This window comes from Amblyraja radiata, chromosome 10, assembly GCF_010909765.2.
Source record: "Amblyraja radiata isolate CabotCenter1 chromosome 10, sAmbRad1.1.pri, whole genome shotgun sequence".
Classification (NCBI taxonomy): domain Eukaryota; kingdom Metazoa; phylum Chordata; class Chondrichthyes; order Rajiformes; family Rajidae; genus Amblyraja; species Amblyraja radiata.
In genome coordinates this window covers 68,425,351-68,434,741 of record NC_045965.1, presented here as the reverse complement: position 1 = coordinate 68,434,741, position 9,391 = coordinate 68,425,351, and the positions used below count along the sequence as shown (strand labels likewise).

The 9,391-nt window shown below is 46.9% G+C and overlaps 1 protein-coding gene across 3 annotated transcripts in view; it reads left to right on the top strand.

Moving 5' to 3' along the window:
- The first annotated feature begins 5,268 nt into the window (after positions 1–5,268).
- The window catches only part of LOC116978070 (SSX family member 2 interacting protein), a 50,661-nt gene continuing 46,538 nt past the window's right edge, over positions 5,269–9,391 (top strand). For 2 of the 3 annotated variants that reach the window (XM_033029093.1, XM_033029095.1), the window contains exon 1: positions 5,269–5,416. The gene's annotated coding sequence lies outside the window, so the exon portion shown is untranslated. The remainder of the gene's footprint in view (positions 5,417–9,391) is intronic. The other variant, XM_033029094.1, reaches the window with a different exon arrangement.

Below are 9,391 nucleotides of genomic sequence, written 5' to 3'. Positions count from 1 at the left end.
AAAGACATAAAGTCCTGGAGTAACCCAACCTTAGACATAGAATAGAATAGAATGGAATGCCTTTTATTGTCATTCAAACAACTTGGTTTGAACAAAATTGCATTTTCTACAGTTTTTACATTACAAAAAAACCCAAAGACCCACACTTAACACAGCTTACATAAACATCCATCACAGTGAGTCTCCAACACCTCCTCACTGTGATGGAAGGCAAATAGGAGCAGAATTAGGCCATTCAGCCCATCGAGCCTGCGCCTCCATTCAATAATGGGTGATCAATACTTCCCTCCCAACCCTATTCTCCTTCCTCTTCCCCTCCATCTGTGGTTTCCGTCTGTGCCCTGAATGTCTATGATTTAGTTTTATTAGTTTAGTTTAGTTCAGTTTATTATTGCCACGTGTTCTGAGGTACAGTGAAAAGCTTTTTTGTTGCGTGCTATCCAGTCAGCGGGAAGACAATACATGATTTAGCAATGTTACAAAATTTTGAGATTTAAAAAATCAAGTCTTTAATTTATCCCATCAGATAAAGCATAAAAAGAAGTTTAATTTGACACCTAATTCGCTTTCATATCTTCAGTATTAAAAAGGTTATGGCCATTTTCATACTCGGAAATTGGCATCTTGTTCCCTATTGCTTTTTCATTGACTTAACACAAAAGCTGTGATCGAGAACATTTAAAAGCCGATAACTTTCTTAAAATTTAAGAGAACTGAAAGAAATTTACAGTTATTATAGATTGAAGCATTCTGAAACAAATATGAAACAATCTGACTTAGATGACTTGAAATTAAAGCACATAATCTCAAAAAACCCAAAGACCCACACTTAACACAGTTTACATAAACATCCATCACAGTGAGTCTCCAACACCTCCTCACTGTGATGGAAGGCAAATAGGAGCAGAATTAGGCCATTCAGCCCATCGAGCCTGCGCCTCCATTCAATAATGGGTGATCAAACCAAATCTCGTTTGAACCTCATGTGAGGTTCAAATGACAAATAAAAGGTATTGTATTGTATTGTATTAGTTAGTTACCTAATTGTGAATTACAAAATTCAATTACTAGATCTAAACATCTATCCATTTCTTAAGAATAGATTAACATTTTTAAATAGCCTAAGTGTCCAAATAACATTCACACAAGAATTCAGAATATAACATAATTTTTAAATCTCATTGTCATAGGTTTATAGGCCAAATGAAAGGAATTTAATGTTTAATACCTGTAAATTAATAGCCATTTAAATCAGCTTACGAGTGGAATTTTCTGGAACGGGACCATTTAGAACGTTCAGGCTGCGGTGAATTTATACCCCCATATCTGCAGCAAATACACTGCCGGTTCTTTGGGGGAAAAAATCATCGTTTCGCAACTTAAAATGTGAATTAAATACATCTTAAGAAACACTTTTATACATAAAAATAAACTACTTTCTTTTACCTGGTCCTCCATAAAATCCGTCCCAGTTGTCGGCATTGACGGCTTCAGAAGCTGATTTTAAAATCATTTCAGCGATTAACTTGTCGGGTGATTTAAAAAAAAAAATACACAGAATGGCCGTAGGAACGATTCTTTAGCAACATCTTGCACTCCAACAAATATAATTCAGGACCAGGTCGGGGAAAAACCCCGTTTTAACCCCGCCCCACCCCCCTCAAACGCGCCAAAATCGCGCACACGGCCAGTGGCAGAATTACAGCGCCGCTGAAGGTAAGTTTTGTAACATACCTACATGATTACAATCAAGCCGCCCACAGTGTACAGATACACTAAACGTTATTCCCTTTATCATGTAAGTCCAGTATAGTCCAATTAAAGATAGTCCAAGGGTCTCCAATGAGGTAGATGGGAGGTCAGGACCGCTCTCTAGTTGGTGAGAGGACGGTTCAGTTCCCTGATAACAGCTGGGAAGAAACTGTCCCTGAATCTGGAGGTGTGCGTTTTCACACTTCTGTGCCTCTTGCCCGATGGGAGAGGGGAGAAGAGGGAGTGACCGGGGTGAGACTGGTCCTTGGTTATGCTGCTGGCCTTGCCGAGGCAGCTTGAGGTATAGAAGTGACCAAAGATCCTAGCTGTGGAAAAGGTAAGGTGGACTTTACAAAAAAAGAAATAGAATCTGAACTGGATGCCGGAACTGAGACAAATCAGTGCTTCAGTGCTTCTACGCAGCGGCGGTGGAAAGCATCTTGTCCGGGAACATTACCATCTGGTTTGGGAATTGCTCTGCCAAGGACAAGAAGGCTCTGCAGAGAGTAGTGCGTTCGGCCGAACGCACTATGGGAACTTCACTTGCCCCCCTGCAGGAACTATACATCAGGAGGTGCAACTCCAGAGCCAACAATATCATGAGAGACCCCTTCCACCCCTGCAACGGACTGTTCCAGCTGCTACGGTCAGGCAAACGCCTCCGTTGCCATGCGGTGAGAATGGAGAGGTTGAGAAGGAGTTTCTTCCCAGAGGCCATTCGGACTGTAAACGCCTATCTCACCAGGGACTAACTCTACTGAACGTTTTTCCTTCCATTATTTATTTTGTAAAAGAATATGTGTGTTATGATTGTGTTTATAGTTTGTTTGGTTGTTTGTCTTTTTGCATAAAAGTCCGCGAGCATTGCCACTTTCATTTCACTGCACATTTCGTATGTGTATGTGACAAATAAACTTGACTTGACTTGAAATGAAATGTGAGACAAATGAAATTGGGGACAAGTTAGCAGCGGGCTCTGATGACTGTAATATCCATCTTGATTGATATTGAACTGTGACTCATCCAAAACGGTGAGCAATCTGGAAGTTGAGTTAGTTGGCCGAGGCAGCATAAAATATAAATGGTATCAATGGAAGGTTGGTTTGTGTGATGGTCTGGGCTGCGTTCACAATTCTCTGCAATTTCTTGTGGTCTCGGATGGAGCTGTTCCCAAACCATGCTGTGATGCATCCCGATAAAATGTTTTTTACGGCGCATCTGTATGGCCCTTTGTGTCTGCTCTGCCATTCGATGGAGGCTGATCTAGTTTTCCCTCTCAACCCCCTGACCTTCTACACCATCCATCCATCCATCCATGGCGCCCTAAATGATTGAGTTTTAATTGCAGGCAAAAGTTGAAATTATGGCCAAATGTCAAGTTGATGTAACTGGCCGATTATCTTAGAGTAGATGGTTCCTGAGGCCAGCAGCATCATACCCACAGGACAGTGGGTGGTGGGTGTATGTAATGAGCTGCCGGAACAGGTAGTTTACGGCTGGGACTATCCCAATGTTTAAGAAGCAGTTAGACAGGTACATGGATCGGATAGGTTGGAGGGATATGGGCCAAACGCTGGCAGGTAGGACTAGTGTAGCTGGGACATGTTGGTCGGTGTGGGCAAGTTGGGCCGAAGGGCCTGTTTCCACACTGTATCATTCCGTAACACAGATGGGCAGTGGGTAAGGAGGGGGAGAGGCAATAGGGGTCGGGTCTATGGGCAAGGGGGCGGGTTTATGGGGAAGGGGCTTGTCTATGGGAAAGGAGCGGGGCTGTGGGACAAGTGGGGGGGGGGGGGGGGGGCTTGAGGAGTCCATAAGGTCATAAGTGTTGTTGGAAGGAACTGCATATGCTGGTTTAAACCAAAGATAGACACGAATTGGTGCAGTAACTCAGCAGGTCAAGCCGCATCTCTGAAAAGAAGGAATAGGTGACGTTCGGGTCGAAGCCCCTCTTCAGATGAGATCATAAGTGATAGAAGCAGAATTAGTCCATTCAGCCCATCATGTCTACTGCACCATTTGATCAGGGCTGATCTATCTTTCCCTCACAACCCTATTCTCCTGCCTTCTCCCCGTAACCCCTGACCAAGCAGAAAATAATAGAAACAAGGAACTGCAGATGTTGGTTTACACAAAAGGACACAGTGCTGGTGTAACTCAGCGGGTCAGGCAGCATCTCTGGAGAACATGGACACGAAGGGTCTTGACCTGAAACACCACCTATCCATGTTCTCCTGAGATGCTGCCCGACCCGCTGAGTTACTCCAGCACTTGGGCCCTTCCAGTAGAAAATAGCCCTGGTTTTCTTTCAGTTATTTTTGCCACTTCTAATGGATGTTTTATTTGATTTGAAATACATTTAGTATTTTCCCTAATTCTAAAAAGAAGCAAGTGTTTCATAAGACCATATGTGTAGGAAGGAACTGCAGATGCTGATTTACACCGAAGATAGAGTCGGTGGATATTTTTAAGGTAGAGATAGACAAATTCTTGATTAGAACGGGTGTCAAGGGTTATAAGTAGAGGGCAGGAAATGGAATTAGGAGGCAGAGATTAGCCACAGAGGAACGGCGGGGTGGACTCGATGGGCCGAATGGCCTGATTCTACTCCTATCACGTGACACGAAATGCTGGAGTAACTCAGCGGGTCAGGCAGCATCTGTGGAGAACATGGATAGGTGACGTTTCACAGAGTGCTGGAGTAACTCAGCGGGTCAGGCAGCATCTCTTGAGAACATGGATAGGTGACGTTTTGGGTCGCGACCATTCTTCAGACTAGTTTTTCCTTGACTAATAAGAATAAGGGGTAAGCCATTTAGAACGGAGATGAGGGCAAACCTTTTCACCCAGAGTTGTGAATCCGTGGAATTCTCTGCATCAGAGGGCGGTGGAGGCCAATTCTCTGGATGCTTTCAAGGGAGAGCTAGATAGGGCTCTTGAAGATAGCGGAGTCGGGGGATATGGGGAGAAGGCAGGAACGGGGTACTGATTGTGGATGATCAGCCATGATCACATTGAATGGCGGTGCTGGCTCGAAGGGCCGAATGGCCTACTCCTGCACCTATTGTATATTGTCTAGTCTGATGCAGGGTCTGGACCCAAATCGTCACCTATCCATGTTCTCCAGGGATGCTGCCCGACCCGCTGAGTCTCTCGCTGTCTCTCTGTGAGTGAGTTTATTTTGCACTAGACCATGAGTGGGCCCAGGCTTTGCCGGTTGCCATGGCAACCCCGGGGTGGCCGTTTGGGGGGGGGGGGGGACGACGACGAGAACGACTACCGGGGACGCGGGGAGAACGATGGAGCGGCGATGATGCCCCGGCGATGATGCCCCCCCCCCCTCCTCCTTCCACCCCCCGTCCCCGGGCAGTCGAGCGGCGGCGGCGGATCTCTGACCTGAGGAGCAGAGGCCCGTTCGCGGGCAGTGGCCGCCATTAACAACCCCGGGCGGGCAGCGGCCGGTTGCCATGGGGAGCGGGGGCGGGGAGCGCGCTCCCGAGCGGGCGCGGGCACGGGCACGGGGACGCGCGCCACCGGCTGAGGGAAGTTGAACTCGCGGCGGCGTCTCTCTCCCCCCCTCACCCCACACACACACATCCACCCACCCACCCACCTGCCGCCGGTGACACGGACACGGACAGCGGCCGCCCGGCGCCGAGGGGAGGTGAGTGGTGGCCGGGCACGGGGTGGTGAGGGGGGGGAGTGAGTGTGGGGGGCTGGACAGGCTAGATGCAGGAAGATTGTTCCCGATGTTGGGGAAGTCCAGGACAAGGGGTCACAGTTTAAGGATAAGGGGGAAATCTTTTAGGACCGAGATGAGGAAAACATTTTTCACACACAGAGAGTGGTGAATCTGTGGAATTCTCTGCCACAGAAGGTAGTTGAGGCCACAGTTCATTGACTATATTTAACATAGAAACATAGAAATTAGGTGCAGGAGTAGGCCATTCGGCCCTTCCTGCACCGCCATTCAATATGATCATGGCTGATCATCCAACTCAGTATCCCGTACCTGCCTTCTCTCCATACCCCCTGATCCCTTTAGCCACAAGAGCCACATCTAACTCCCTCTTAAATATAGCCAATGAACTGGCCTCGACTACCTCCTGTGGCCCTTAAGAGGGAGTTAGATGTGGCTAAAGGGATCAGGGGGTATGGAGAGAAGGCAGGTACAGGATACTGAGTTGGATGATCAGCCATGATCATATTGAATGGCGGTGCAGGCTCGAAGGGCCGAATGGCCTACTCCTGCACCTATTTTCTATGTATCTATGTCTATGGGAGAGTGAGTGAGTTGGGATGGGGGGATGTGGGCAGTGGGAGGGGGGTGGGGGCAGGGAGTGAGGGGAGCAATGAGTGTGGGCAGTGGGGGGGAAGTGTGGGCAGTGGGGGGTGTGTGCAAGAGGGGGAGGGGGGGAGTGAGTGATGCAGAATTGTGGGGAGTGGGCAAGAGGGAGTGTGGGCAAGAGGGGGGTGAGGGGGGAGTGGGCAAGATGGAGTGTGGGCGGTGAGTGGGGCGGTGGGTATTGAGGGGGCAGTGAAGGTGAGGGGGGGGGAGTGTGGGCAGTAAGGGGGGGATGGGGGAGTGGGCAGAGCACAGACAGCCCCCATTATAATAACCTTTGCCCCGTCCTTCACCCAAACGCACTCATTGTTCTGCATTTGGAAATATATAATTGCTTGTATTAAAATATTTTAAAGTTATCGAGCCCCACCCCCTATGTTGTTCCCATTGCCGACGGTATTGCCACCTTCACAGCAAGCCTCTCAGTCCCACAAACCTCTCCCTCCCTGTTACCTAATTCCTTTTGGCGGAGCCACAACAGTCAAGCACAGGAACAGGCCCTTCGGCCCATAAGGTCTGTGCCAGGTTAAACTAATCTCTGCCTGTACGTGATCCATATCACTCCATTCCCTGCGTACCCACGTTCCTATCTAAAAGCCTCTACAACACCACTATCGTATCTGCTTCCACCATCACCCCTGGCAGCGCGATCCAGGCAACCACCAACCTCTGTGTAAAAAAAACTTGCCCGGCACATCTTCTTCAAACTTTGCCCCCTCACCTTAAAGCTGTGCCTGCAAGTCTTTAGCGTTTCCACCCTGGGGGGAGGTTCTGACTGTCTTAACTAGTCATGCCTTTCATAATTTTAAATATTTCTATCAAGTCTCCCCTGAACCTTGGGTGATGTTTTGGGTCTTTTCCCCGTCCACCACAATCAGTCAATAGACAATAGGTGCACGAGTAGGCCATTCCTCCCTTCGAGCCATGATTCAATGTGATCATGGCTGATCATCCCCAGTCAGTACTCCGTTCCTGCCTTCTCCCCATATCCCCAGTCTGAAGAAGGGTCTCATCTTGAAACATCACCTATCAGTTTTCTTCCGAGATTCTGTCTGACCCGCTGAGTTACTCCAGCACTTTTTTGTAAGTTAGCATCTGCAGTTCCCTGTAATGGCAAGTTAATATGTTAACTGTGGGATTTTGCTAAGCGCAAATTGGCAGCTGCTTTATCGACACTATTTTTCAATAGTGCTTGAAAAATGCTTCTTTGACTGAAAAATATCTTGTGATTCTCTGAATGTTTAAGAAGGAACTGCAGATGCTGGGAAAATCGAAGGTAGACAAAAATGCTGGAGAAACTCAGCGGGTGATGCAGCATCTATGGAGCGACCCAAAACGTCACCTATTCCTTCGCTTCATAGATGCTGCCTCACCCGCTGAGTTTCTCAGCATTTTTGTCTACCTTGTGATTCTCTGAAAGTGATTTGTAAGGTGTTAAAGGAATGCAGGTTTTTATTTGAATGTGGGAATCGGGAGCAATCTTACCTTGAGAATAGCATGCATGAAAATTGCCTGTCTTTATGGGGAAGCTGGATTATTGCTTCAGGAAGAAAAGAGACAGATATATTGCGACAGTTCAAGACGACGACTCGGCAATCATCTCAATGATGTTTAGAGATGGGCAATAAATGTTGGCCTTGCCCGTTGCACCCGAATCCTGTAAATGATTGCTGTAAAAAATAGCGATGGGATTGATGTGGATCATAAACACGAGACTGGCTGTAATGAATGAAGCAATTTCTATGCTGCAAAACTCGTAGAGACTATTGAGTTACAGAGAATGCCTACATTGGGTGCCAATCTTGCTACTAGAAGCAATCACTGATTCAGCGAGGTTATTAAAATCCAATCTAATTATTTATTTTTGCACAAAGCTGTTTTGTGAATAGAATCTGGCTTGTGCAATTAAAAAAAAAAAAAAATCAGTGCAGTGTGCTGCAGCTTAATTAATTTCACATTAACCCGATTTTAACTGCACACTCTTCTGTGGGCACTGCAGAGGATTTCAAAAATGTAAGTTCTGCTACCTAAATGCTTGTTTGTACCAAGTCCCAGTCATTGCTTGGGATCAGCCAGAGGAAGGGCACTGACTGGAAATGCCGTCTGTCCATTCCCTCCTCATACACTGCCTGACCCACTGAGCCCCTCCAGCACTTTGTGGTTTAGATTTATTATTGTCACGAGGTACAGAGGTGAAAAGCTTTGTTTTGCCTGCCAAACAAACAGATTAGATATACCATACATTGATATGATTTGTTCAAACTCAAGTACAATAGAGCAGAGGGGAAGATACAGAGTGCAGAATAAAGTTCTCAGTACTGTAGCTCATCGGTTCCAGAGATAAAGTCCAATGTCAATAGACAATAGGTGCAGGAGTAGGCCATTCGGCCCTTCGAGTCTGCACCACCATTCAATGTGATCATGGCTGATCATCCCCAATCAGTACCCCATTCCTGCCTTCTCCCCATATCCCCTGACTCCGCTATTTTTAAGAGCCCTATCTATCTCTCTCTTGAAAGCATCCAGAGAACCTGCCTCCACCACTCTCTGAGGCAGAGAATTCCACAGACTCAGTGGGGTAGAGGAGAATCGAATAGTATTCTAGCTTATGGTACTGGTCTACATCTCTACCCAACCCTGGAAAGAATCAGAAACACAGGTGCTGCCTGACCCACTGGGTAACTCCAGCACTTTGTATTTTGCCTAATCAATGTTTCCTGAGCTACACCAATTCAGGATTGACAACCCCCTTTTTCTTATTAAAAATAAATAAATTCTCAAGCTTGTTTTCCCTTTCCTCCATGGTCTCACACCCCCTGGATCATTATCACTGCCTCTAGCCCGCAACTCTTTATGAGATCTCAGCACTCCTGGCCTCTTTAGCATCACTGAAATTAATTGCAGTGCTATTTGCAGCTGTCCTTACAGTTGTTGCGGCCTGGACTCGGGACTTCCATCCTTAACCCTATTATAGATCTGAAGAAGGGTCTCGTCCCAAAAAGTCACGGATTCCTTCTCTCCAGAGATGCTGCCTGTCCCGCTGAGTTACTCCAGCACATTGTGTCTATCTTCGGTGTAAACGGCATCTGCAGTTCCTTCCTACACTTAACCTTATTATGTTATTTTCCAACAACCCAGTAAGCTGGCCACCTCGTGTTTGCAGCGATTTAGTTTGCAGTTCACCTCGGCCAAGCTTTTAACTGGCTGTTCTAATCCTTTAATGTGATCAGACATTTGTCTTGAAGTGTTATAGCCCTGTCCCACGGTGCGAGTTCATTCCAAGAGCTCTCCCGA